General features: G+C 44.1%; 2 long non-coding RNA genes across 4 annotated transcripts in view; one reads left to right on the top strand and one right to left on the bottom strand.

Annotated features, from left to right (window-relative positions):
- Positions 1 to 12,214, top strand: part of LOC137476576 (uncharacterized) — a 117,673-nt gene that overhangs the window by 96,281 nt on the left and 9,178 nt on the right. For 2 of the 3 annotated variants that reach the window (XR_011000439.1, XR_011000436.1), the window contains exons 2-3: positions 9,944 to 10,025; positions 10,498 to 10,585. This is a non-coding gene — a long non-coding RNA (uncharacterized lncRNA). Of the gene's footprint in view, positions 1 to 9,943; positions 10,026 to 10,497; positions 10,586 to 11,119; positions 11,578 to 12,214 lie in introns of those variants that run through there. The other variant, XR_011000440.1, reaches the window with a different exon arrangement.
- On the bottom strand, positions 4,833 to 12,060 carry LOC137476577 (uncharacterized). Its single transcript, XR_011000442.1, has 3 exons — positions 11,557 to 12,060; positions 9,631 to 9,803; positions 4,833 to 5,317 (listed from the first exon to the last, which is right to left on the bottom strand). It is a non-coding gene; the product is annotated as an uncharacterized lncRNA (long non-coding RNA).

Genomic DNA, 12,214 nt, shown 5'->3' with positions numbered 1-12,214 from the left:
TACCTTTCCTAACATCCAACCTAAAGCTCCCCTGGCACAGCTCCAGCTGTTCCCTCAGGTTCTGTCACTGTCACAGAGAGCAGAGATTGGAGCTCCCCCTCCACTGTCCCTTGTGAGGAAGCTGCACAAGCTGAAGCCTCCCCTCAGATGTAGGTTGGCTTTAGAACTTGTTCCTTTTGTACTCTTTTTTCCTGTGTCATCAAATGCCAGAAAATGTAGAGGAGGAATCGATGAATTAAATTCAGAGGAGACCAGGACTAGCACAAAGATTGGGGAAAGGGAAATGGGAGCAAGGAGTTTTCCAAGGTTATGCCTGAAGAAACAGTGTGAGGAAACTGCACAGGACTTACAGAGGGATAGAGAATAATGAGTCAAGGGAAACTCAGAGTGGGTATAAAAATGGGATAGAGCCAGCTGTCTGGGAAAGGACAGACAGAGCTTGAGCCAGAAAATTGGGTGGGGTTAATAAAATCAGGAATGTATGGGACAGAAACAATCATCTGTGGTGGTAGAGAAGAGGAGGAGGAGGAAGCAGGGACAGTGAAACACTCTTTGTGGAGAGGGACATTTATAGGACAAGGAGTGGGGACTCACTGGCCAGGCAAAAGGAGACAGAGTTATAAAGAGAAATGTGGGTGTGAAAATGGGAACTCGAGTGAGTTGACTCTGAGAGGAGACCAGCACTGTCGTGAAAGCTACAGGTGGCTCTCCAACAAGATTGAATGGAGTCAGAATTTGGGACAACCCGGGGCAGATCCATGGCCATTTGTCCCCATGCTGGAATGAGACCTGGAGTCAGGGGCACACCATCCCCCCGAATCTGAGTTCCCTCCACCTCTGCTGTCCATAAAGAGCATGTCTAATGCCAGCGGACAAAAAATATGGACTGAGCATAGAAAGAAGGGGTGTTCATCATGGCCTGTGCTCTGGGGGCTCAAGGCAGCGGCAGCTTGACCTGTGCATTTTCTGATAGTGTGGAATGATTGAATTTACAACTGTACTAACATCCTCCGAATGCAGTCTCAGGGAATAACACAGAGCAGTGGGTTAAGGAGACAGGGAAGGGTTATGCTGTGCAGAAGGGAACAGCTTTAGCAGATAAGTAATTAGAGATAAAGCTGGAGAGCACAGGGCTGATAGGCCATGGCTGAAATACCCACATCTATTAGTAAAGCCAAGAGGCCAGGACTGTCTCTGTGCTCTTATTTTCTATAGTACAGATGTTTGATAATCCCAAAAGAGGTCAGTGCGCCAGGGCTGGGCACTCAGCACTGTTAGAGGAACATGGTGTTTTCATTATGGAGCCTACAGTTCAAATAGAGGAGGCAGACAGAGTGGGAGAGGAGCAGGAGCACTGAGAGGTAAAGCAGGTGGCCACAGCAGCAGAACTGATTCCTGAACTTCTGAATCCCAGTGCACTGGTGTGTCTGTTAAATTGTGCTGCTGTTTGTGTTCGTACCAAAGCCAAAAGGATGTCTGAGTAAATGCTCAAGGCTAAAAGCAAGATGGGATTTCTGCCCTAGAAACCAGAATTCAAAATGGGCTGATTTTGCTTTTTAAAGCAAAAAGCAAATGGGTCAGTTCCTGTTCTGAATGGTCCTGCTGCCACACCAGCACACATTGAATGCTCTGAATGGGAAGAGAAATCCAACTAAAATGGGTCTACAGCCCTCAGTCCTGGTGGGAGATGCAAATGCACTGAAATCTGTTTATTTTGGCTGGGAAATACACTGGTTTCAGCATGTCCACAGCACCCAGAAATGTCCTCAACACTTTGCACAACAAATAAATTAAGTTGTTACTTACTTGTTCTGAGGATTTATGCAATGAAGTGTTAGTCCTACAGAAGGAAAGTTAGGGCAGCAAGAAGAGAACCATGGAATCACAGAGTTTTTTGGCTTAGAAGGGACCTTAAAATCCATCTCCTTCCAACCCCCTGCCATGGGCAGGAACACCTTCCACTAGACTAGGCAGAAGCTTTTATTGCAGAGGCCATGAAGGCAGCAACACCACAGAACACACCAGCAGTCAAATTTCACACCAGGTTTAAGCAAGAATTCATAGAAACCTCAATTCCTCTTCCCTCCTATCAAAAATAGCTGGAAGATATACATTTCAAAATTTGATTCTAGGATTATGCTGGTCATTTAAAAATAATGAAAGTTTAAAAATGAATTTAAGTGCTTAGTTGCCTTTCCAGACAGTGATGTTTGACTGACAGCAATAAACCCATCGGAGGAAGCAAATCTGGGTAGTTTTGTCATAACTGAATGAATATGACAATATATGTATATAGTTGGGTTTATTCAGGACATCCTGCTGCTAAGATCAGTCCACAACATGGTCAAATTTCATGAAGGCAACATCTATTGATACTCAATGATACATTTATTTAAGATTTCCTCTCGGTTCACTGATGTAAATGTATTGTTCATTTTTCACATACCAAGCACTGTTGTTTAGTCTCAAGGGAATTCTTGTTACAAATTTAACAACTGTGACATATTAAAAAGCACATTTAAGGAAGAAATTAAGCGTTGAGAGGATGTGACCAGATGTTTCCATGGTGTTTTGCCAAAATGTCACTTCAATGCCAGGGCAATTTTCATCAGTGTTGCTCTTTCGGGACTCATCTTGCCCACCAAAAAAGTAAAACAAATCTTGTCCACATCAGTAGCAGGCAGGCCTTCAATGCACTTGCCAGAAAATAATTTCCAAAGTTTTATTTTAATTTTGGAAGCTCCTTTCTGCTCCCTGAATGGTGATGCACATGCTCTGTGTGTTGCACAGCTGATGGATGAGGAGGAAGTCGATGGCTCAGAGTGTGTAAGCAAAAATGTCCAAATGAAATGCCTCATGTAGGCACCTGCATCTCTAATTAACAACTGGCTCATAATGTAAGGAACTGATTTTCAGGAAGTTCTTTGTTCTTTGAAAGTCAGGCCCCAAAGTGGGCAATGAAAAATTGAAACCTGAAACATCGATGATTACTTCAGGGAAACTCGAGCCTGATGTCAAAGCAAACTGTGAATGTGCATGTGCAAGTCTGGGGAATGCTGTCTGTGCTGGTTTTTCTATAATTCTTACTGCTTTTGTGAAGTTACTGAAGTGAGATTGGTGTAAGAAGCTGTTTCTCATGAATTATTTTCTATGAAGTTTTTTGGGAAAAGCTGAAGTAGTGATAGAATTCATTCCTGGGAGATATATCCCCCAAATTTAGTCTGTGTTTAAAGCTGGGTGTTTTAACACAGAATAAGTTTTCTAGATCTCTTTTTCTACCTGTGTGGAAAACACCACAGTCTAAAAGCTCCATGTGTGATTTTCTCCTCCCTGAGCTCTGGTGCTCCATGGAGGAGGGTGAGCTGGGTCTCCACCTGAGCACCATCTTCTCATCACCTTCCTCCAGCTCCCTGCTCCAGGGGTCACACTTGCTCTGATGCTCAGGCATGAGCAACATCGAGGGCTGTTTTCTGGTTAGGATGGCTTGAACCTGCAGGCTTAGCTCAGGCTGGGACTGATGGCCTTGGGCTGAGCTCCTGGGCAGGGGTGTGGAAGGAAACCCAGTGGCGGCCCTGAGTGCCCTCAGGGCCCTGACACAGAGTCATGATGCTGATGCAGATCTAGGGGGCAATTTGGGAAACAAAGTGATGCTGTGGACCTTACACAGGTGACTCACTCTGAGATGGTTCAGATAGTGAAGTGCAAACCAGCAGCCTAAGGGAGCTGAGCTCGGTGACTTTTTCCTCTCCCACAAGCAGGACTGGGTGCTCTCCCTTCCACAGCAGATTTTGTTCATTTAATTATCCTGCAAGGCTGTGATCTATATGTCCAAGAAAATCCAATTTCTTTCATTTTTGTCTTGATGCCATTAATTGCTTCAGTTGTAATTAAAAACCAAAAGTGTAAGAAGCACATTCCTGAGAATTGCTATTGCCAGAGTCTCTCCGTTTTTTTCTGTTTTCCCCTGAGAAGAGCCTGGTCCTGCCACTCGCTGGAATGTGTTTATCAAACGCTGGATTCATATGGATCAGTTGTGCAGAGGACTGGGATGCCTGAGGGAAGGACAGCAGCTCCTTGGGGCAGCTCAAGGGCACTCTTGTGATTTGGATGTACTTATTTAGCTGTAGCTCATTATGGGGACATTACCTCCCTTGCCTGGGCAGCAGCTGTACATTAAAATGTATAGGATGTTACCAAAGGAAGTGCTTGGCAAAACTTGTTTTCAGCTTCCCCTGACAAACAACAAATTCTCTCAACAATGGTTGGTTCTGGCTGTGAGTCACTAATGTCCTTAGTAGGATGTGCTCTCTCTGCACGGGGCAGACCACAACCAGCTAAATTAAACCAAGACAGGGTAACCTTTGTGGTTGAGGGGCACCGTGGAGAATTCCCAGATGGTTTCCTGAAATATGGATATTATACACCACTGCTGGTCTGCGTGAGAGCTCTGCAGGAGCTCCCTGAATCTGGGCAGGACAGATTCTCCAGTGCTACAATTTCTGTGGCTCTTTGGTATCTGTACAGATAATCTGATTTATGCCAGTTGAAAGCTCCTCTTTAGAAGTAGGCCCTGGTTTCAAATGTTAATGAAAAGGTGATTTGGATGGGGTCCTGAGTAATTATGATCAAGTGAGTGGCATCCCTGCCCATGACAGGGGTTTGGAACTAGATGATCTTTAATGTTCCTTCCAACACAAACCAGTCTATGGTGATTCTATGATTTAGTAATTTCTAGTAATTCTTATAGTTTGAGGTATCTGCCATGGAATTCAAAGGGGACTGTGAACATCCTGTGGTTATCTGGAGAGAAAATTTAATCTTTGTATCTGATAAGCCTTTTATGAAACTTTGATTTCCACTTTTGAGCTAACCTAGTGCTCAGGAGCTTTTATATATGGCCCAAACTGTAGAATAAGTTCTTTATGCTACTTCCAAGGAGAAAGTATGGTAAGGATGAGGAATCATGATGGGTTCAGAGCAATCCACAGAAGAGTTCTGCATCTTGGAGAAGTGAACCTTCATTCCTGGGTGATGCAGTAACAGCTTAGCCTGTACAGCCAATTTCACAAAAATATTTATTTCAGTGAAATTAATTCCAGCTCACTTTTAGTTCCTTCTTTTAGTATTTTTCCTCATTCCTTCATTTGGCTGGTGATGAGGTGAGAGCTGCAGCGATGGCATGTAGAAACTCCTCTTTGCAATAACATCACTCTAACAGTGCTGTAATGAGGAGCTCCATAAGGCTCTGTGCAGCCATAGGCACTGACCCACCAGCACTGGGATGTCGAAATCCAACTGGGAACGGCTTCACATCTGCCTGGTAAGGTAACAAAGCAATATTAACATTTTCATAAAATGTTCTGAAGTCAGTTTGGCTTGGCTGGCCGAGCAGATACTCAAGCCAAGGAGACTGTCCTGAGCGTGGTGTCAGCAGAGAAGCAATGCAGAGTAGTAAGTGAAGTTGCAGGATCTTCAGAGACATTTTAATAAGGCAGTTAAAGTGACAGAGCTTTGAAAAATCCCTTGTTTTTCTGCCTGTGCCTACATGAAAAAGGTGTGAGAAAACCCTGCACACACCACTCTACAGTGCAGGGACATTCTGAGGTCTTCATCCTGATGCCCCGTAGAAATTCATAGGAAGTTCAACCTTTATTTGGTATTTTTCCTGAAGTTCACCCCAACTCTCCAATGTTTAGAGAAAGGTGCTGGTTGAGTACTGTGAGATGGTCACTGTGAGCGTTGAAAGAGGAGGTGAAGAGTGTACTTGACTGCAAAGTGTGCATCACAAAAAGGTCCCAGTGCTGGTTTGTAATCAAGCAGTGAAAGAAATAACATGAACTGATAGGTGGGAACATGACTAGGATCGTTTCTGAACAGGACAATGTAAGCAAATAGCAACAGTGAGTAATTAAGCATTGCTGCATTTTACTAAGGGATGCCTTGAATGCTTCATCCCTGAAAGCCTAAATAGCTGTGCAGGGAGGATACTGTAATTCAGCCACAGTTTAGCGGGGTCAGTGCAGGAATTAAAGGTTGAAATCCTGTTGCCATTGGGACAGAATTTAATTAGAGTGGCTATAACCACCCTGCCATGCTGATACTTTTTACTCCACCTGGGCTTGCCAGACTGCAGCTGTCAGTGTCCTTGATAACTCTCTGTTTATGCCTGGACAGATTTTTATTTGCATTCTAGTTTGGGAATTGGTTGTTCTTTGTATCTGTACTTGCATTTACATGTGAACAAGTATATTTGTTCTTCATAGCCTTTGTTCTCCTATTTTTAAAAGGCTTACTCATCCCCTCAAAGATTAGCATCAGTACCATCTGATTTAGGTGACAGTTCTCACCCCATGAGCAGCAAGAAATTGAAATGAACTGTTTCTGGAATGAGCCATTGTTGATCGAAGCTGTCCAACAAGTACTTGAATAACAAATATCTCTTACCAAACCAATGTTGGTTCATGAACAGAGAAACAGAATGAAATTCACTGCATTGCTTGTTTGCAAAACACAGTTCAGCCCTTTCTTTGCCAAAGCTGAGCTGTCAGGAACTAGATCCTTAACTGCTATAAACCAGCTTAAGTCAATGACTTGGGTGCCCGTGACAATTTACATTAAGTGATCATCCAGCCTCAAAGTGCAGCAGGACAGCAGTGTGAAAAAAGCAAATGATGGAGAATGGCAGCAAAACATTTCAGAATAGCCAGAGACATTTCTGGGATAAATTGCAAGTTTGGTCTGGGTTTTTTTTTTTCGCAAAGATAAGGTTTAGGAGGGGGGTGGGGGGTGGTGTAGGGTGGTGTTGTTGTCTCTCATCACCTGTTTCTCTTAGTGCTTGCAAAGGTCAAATCTGAAGCCAAATTTGTAAGAAGGAATAATATTAGCACATGTGATGCAGGTGTGCAGGTGGGGGGATGGACAACCTTCAGGACAGAAGCTCTTCCTCTTGACAAGGTTTTTCCCCCAGAGGGTGGCTGGGCACTGCCCAGGCTCCCCAGGGAATGGTCACAGCACCAAACTTGCCAGAGCTCCGGGAGCATTTGGACAATGCCTCAGACACAGGGTGGGATTCTTGGGGATGGTCCTGTGCAGGGCCAGGGGTTGGGCTGGATAATCCAAGGGATGTGTGTCCCTTCCAGCTGAGAGTATTCTGTGATTAATTTTTGCTCTTCTTTGTACCAATTAGTTCAATAAAGATTAGCACTTGCAGCTAGAAAAATTGCTGTGCTCATGTTGCTGGGTCATCACTGTTACAGGAACACTGTCTGACCAAGCGCATCATATTTTCCACTGCAGTTGAGTTTATGGGCTCAGCTGGGCAACTGGCTCGAGTATAAAAACCCCAGAAATTTCAAATGTTAGAAATGGAATCATTTACTTGATCTTCTCTTCTGTGGTTTGGTCATGAGACAGTTTTACAAGGAGGCATCATGCCCAGGACGCAGGAACACTGAGATGCTAAATTTTATCACACCAAGGGAGCACTGTGTAGTATTCTGCACCTGTAATGTTTGTCATGTTTCTCTTTGCATAAACTTTATGGGAAAATTTTGCCATCTCGAGCTCAAAACAGATCTGAAATGAGCCAAGCTGGGATTGGCTGCTGCATGCACTGATGGGTGTTGAAGTGCAAAACCAAACAACTGTGTAAGGAGGATTCAGTCATCCAAAACACAGAATCACAGAATCATTTAGGTTGGAAAAGACCTATAAGATAATCAAGTCTAATCATAAACAAAACAATCTTAGGAGTAAAACAACTAAAATTTTTATTGATTTAAAAGTGAAAATGGATCTCTGGGTGTGAGAGGTGTGAGGGTGTAAAACCTGAATGGGTCATCTGTGGATTCAATTGGGCTGGAGAGGAATCTTAATGGAGGAGTTCCCCTCCTGCCAGAAGGGCAAAAAACAGCCTTCAGCACTAAGCAACTTTCCATTAACATTTTTAAAGCTAATTTGCTATCATTTAGCACATTCATTTAGCTACATTCATGGCACTTGGAAACAGGAATTAAATAAGGCCCATAATTAAGGGTTATTAGCATTATTTACTGCCGGTGTTGTAGTGTTTAGAGGCCCTTCTCAGGCTGCTCTTTGCTCTAACTTCTACAAATACATCAGAAGAGGCAGTTCTCAAAAATATTTCCATTTAGAAACTGGTAGCATTAACAGAAACACCCCCAAAAGCAAAGCAAGGTCTCCTTTTTAATGCATAGATGACATCAGCTATGCCAGCGACTTCACTTTTTGCTCACTTACTACTCTCATTTCATGGATGAAAAAAATGTAGGTATGGGATTTTTAAATTACTTGTGCAGCAGATGATGCCAGTGGGAATGTTTTGAAAGAATCTGTAAAATCGTGTAAATGCTAGGGCAGATGATGCCTACTTTAATCTTTAGTGCCTTGGTGAATCCTGTAGTTGTTATCTCATCCCACGTGCAGGAGGCATGTCTAATAAACTTCTGTGGAAAACAGGAAAAACTTGGAAACTGGTTGTAGAGTTTTAAGCCATCTGAAAACCAGAATATTAGTGAATAGCTTCTCTGGCATGCTGTTAAATTTCAGGAGTCCTTCAACGTCTGTAATTGGGAATAACCCGCCTCACTCCAACCAAGCTACAGCAGTTGAAGATTTGGCCCACGAGATGCATCCCAAAAGGAATTCTTTGTCTCCATTAGCATTTCAACACACACTCACTACGGAGATCTCACTGGGGGCAAAGCATTAAAACCCTTTCAGAAGTGGTTTAGTTGGCTAATTAGACAATAAGCATAAACCTGATGCATCCAGCTGTACAAATAAAACGTGACTTTAAAGTTTAATGTCCTGAGCACAGAGTAGTCGTGAACTTGGAGCCAAGAGGGGCTGAGAGGAAGGTGGCTGGCTTTCAGCTCGGTAGTGGTGTGTCTGAAGGCTGAAACCTTTGGAGAACTCAAAGAGAGTTTATTTTAAGTGTAACTAAAAGGAACTAAGTACCAGTTACCACAAATAGGGTGATCTTTATCTTCCTTTGTTGGCTTGTGCTGAGGGAAAAAGAATCTTAAAAGACTTCTGGCAGCCGCAGGCTTCCCGAAGAGGAGATCACCCTCACATTGCTGACATGTCTCTCATTTTTTGGGTGCTACCTTAGCGCTGAAGGAAATTAAGAGGTCATTTTAATGCCCCCTTACGCCCTTGGCTCCTGGGTAGGTGTGATCAAGTAGCTAAACACATAACTGACATTTCTCCCCTCCGTCCAGGAATTGTGGAAGGAAAATCAGGCTGCTCTTGCGCAGTTTTCCACTTTGGATATCTGGGAGCGGCACCTGTAAGCGCTCACTTTGAGGGATGGTTAATGTGCTAATTACCCAGGACCCAAAAATGCAAGCTGTAAACAAATGAGGACTGTATTTATAATCAATCAATTTTATGACCTTCTGATGGTGATGATATCAGTGGAGTTTACATTGAGAGCCCTTTTACTCCTCCAGGGCAGCTGTGCCCTTGTGTTTTAGTTACAGCTCGAAGAAGATTTTGCTAATTTACTTTATGGTAGGCGTACTTAAGAAAAATATTACCTTCCCTAAACAGCTGAGCCTGTTACCAAGTCTCATTTTTAAATAATGAAAACACATGGACTGTCAGTACCTTCAGGGTGTATTGTCAGGTGACGAGCTGTTTTCCAAACATCCACGGCAGAAAGTAATGACTTCAGAGCAAAATATTGTTCTCATTGGTATAAGTTGCTGTGAGACAAATCCCACACCCTCTGATGTCAATGGAAAGGCTCCATTTGACTTCAAAGAAGGCTGGATCAGGCCCTAAAAGAAATGTTGCCATCATAAAACACCCAAAATGCTTTATGGTTTTTATACATTTTTAAAATGCTCTGCTCGCTGGTGATCTTCCGTGCAGTTTACCTGGCTATGTGTAACATGTAATTTCTGTGTTTGCTTTGCAGAGGATTTATGAGAGAAGAATGTCCATAAAGCCTGATTTGTGAAGTGTTAAAATGATGTCCTGGAAAGCCACACAATGCCAAGGTATACAAGATGCCCTGTAATACCTCAGCCCCAGGAAGGCTCTCCAACTTTTCTGATGTTACTAAGTTCTCACAAAGAAAAACAATGTTGTTTAACTGTAGACAGATGTGTTAAAAATAGTTTGATTTTGTGCCCCTGTTCTTTTATTGGAAGTGCTAGCTTTTTAGTAAAAATTCAGGTCAGATTTCAAGGACAGAACTACTTCCTGCATTTCCCAGAGCTTTGCTGGGGTGGTTGCTGGTTTGAGCAACTTACAAAAAAGGGGCAGGATTGGGGTACATTGTGTCCCCTTAAGCTGGAAGCGCAGAGATAAACTCCAAACCAGTACCAGATGCAAGTTATTCTGTGTAATTCCTTTCTCTCAACATCGTACCCTTATTTAAGCATGGGCTATAAAAGATTTGTTCCTTAGGGTTGTGAAGGTTGTGGCTCTGCAGAAAGGGTGAGAGTCCCATTTTTTCCTGTGTCACAGCTCCTATGATCAGATGCCTGAGAGGACCATGCTGGACCATGGATGAAATCAGTCATCCAGAAGTTTATAGTACCGTAGAATCATTAAGGTTGGAAAAGCCCTATAAGATCATGGAGTCCAACTGCTAACCCAGCACTGCCAAGCCCACCACAAACCCATGTCCCTAAGTGTCGCCCTGATTTCTTAGGATTTTCTAAATCTTTCTGAGTTTACATTCTTGTAGATAACTTTCTCACGCAACTTTCTGTAAACAACCTATTGTTTTGCATTCTTTCATAGAGGTGGAGAAATTTGATGGACTGGTAGTTTGTCCAGTGTCGTTGGAGAGGTGGCACGTTCACCTTCCAATCCACTGGCACCTTTTGAGAACTATAAATGATTGGAGTCAGAAAAAGTAGATTAGTCTCTTCGTGGTGACCAAAGCTGTGGTGCGTCGTTTTTCCTTGTGTCCTCTGGTGACACCTAAGTGCCACATCCACACATCTTTTGAACATTTCCAGGGATTGTGACTCCACCACTTCCCTGAGCAGCCTGTTCCACATCAGCTCTTGCTACGGAGCTGGTGAACAGCTCTGCCTCCCTGAGATCTCTGCTGATCTGCTCCTGCCCATGGGCTGGCATTGACAGGGACCGGATACAGTGGCCCCTGGGGACATCCCAATTCCCTGGGCTGCAGGGAAGAAGCAGAGGGCAAGCGGCAGTGCCAGGCAGAGGGTGCAGGCGCCCCTGGGAGAGGGCTGCCCTCACCTGCCAAAGCTGAGCTCTTGTGGTCCCGCAAGCAGGGCAGGCATCTGGCCAGACAGCTGGATTGCCATGGCAGAGACAGTGTCTGGCCTTTTTAAAAGAGAAACTTGCTGGATTTATGTGAGGGAATGGACATGGTACTCCTGGAGCTGACATGGTCTAATGAATGAGATGGGGAGTAAAATACTTTATGCTCACTATCAGGGGTTAACGACTCCTGCCCTCTCGGTTTTCCCCTGCTCATGTTTTCCCTCTCTCCCCCTCCTCCATGCCCAGGCCCCCGCTGTGTCTGTATTTTCCAAGCAGTGGCACCACCTGGTTTGTTTTCTGTGTCAGGTATATTACAGACTGTCTGTCAGAGGTTAACTGCCCCAGCCAGCTCGGCCTCTTCTCTTCTTGGTCCTGGTCTAAACTCCCTCCCTGCCTGCATGCCTCTGGTTAGGCTTTCCAGAATATAATGGCACCTGGGGAAAGAAGATTTTTTGATAATTTTTAGTTTCTCAGTGGTTAAACAGTCTGGTAAGAATGGTGGCTCTGCCTGCCTGTGGTTTTGGGAACCCACTCGGGGTGCCTCCATAGCTCTCCCTGCGTGTGAGAGGCCTGAAGTTACACATCACAGACTATTTTTGCCTGTTCTGCTTTCTAAAAAACCTCTGATGTGAATTTTCCTCTGTTCATGCCGACTCTGGCTGTGTCCCCAGTCCATATCAAAGAGGTCAATAACCCTCCCCAGCTGTCTACATGGAAGGGAAACTTCAGCCTGTGGCTCAGATGGAGCCCTGGGGTGGTTGTACAGGTGCTTGGCCTTAACCCTGAAAGAAGCAGGGCCCCCTGTTCTGGGCCAAGAGTGTATCTGGGCCCCAGAGAAAGGACAGAAATCCTGGCTTCTTTCAGGACTGAGGCCAAGTAAAGAGGAAATTTAATACAACTGTTTGAAGTTCAGCTGCAAAGATGATGGGATCAAACTCTTCTT

The sequence above is a fragment of the Anomalospiza imberbis genome, chromosome 6 (assembly GCF_031753505.1).
Source record: "Anomalospiza imberbis isolate Cuckoo-Finch-1a 21T00152 chromosome 6, ASM3175350v1, whole genome shotgun sequence".
Lineage (NCBI taxonomy): Eukaryota > Metazoa > Chordata > Aves > Passeriformes > Viduidae > Anomalospiza > Anomalospiza imberbis.
The sequence above is the reverse complement of the archived record's forward strand: the minus strand, read 5'-3'. Positions and strand labels throughout refer to the sequence as shown.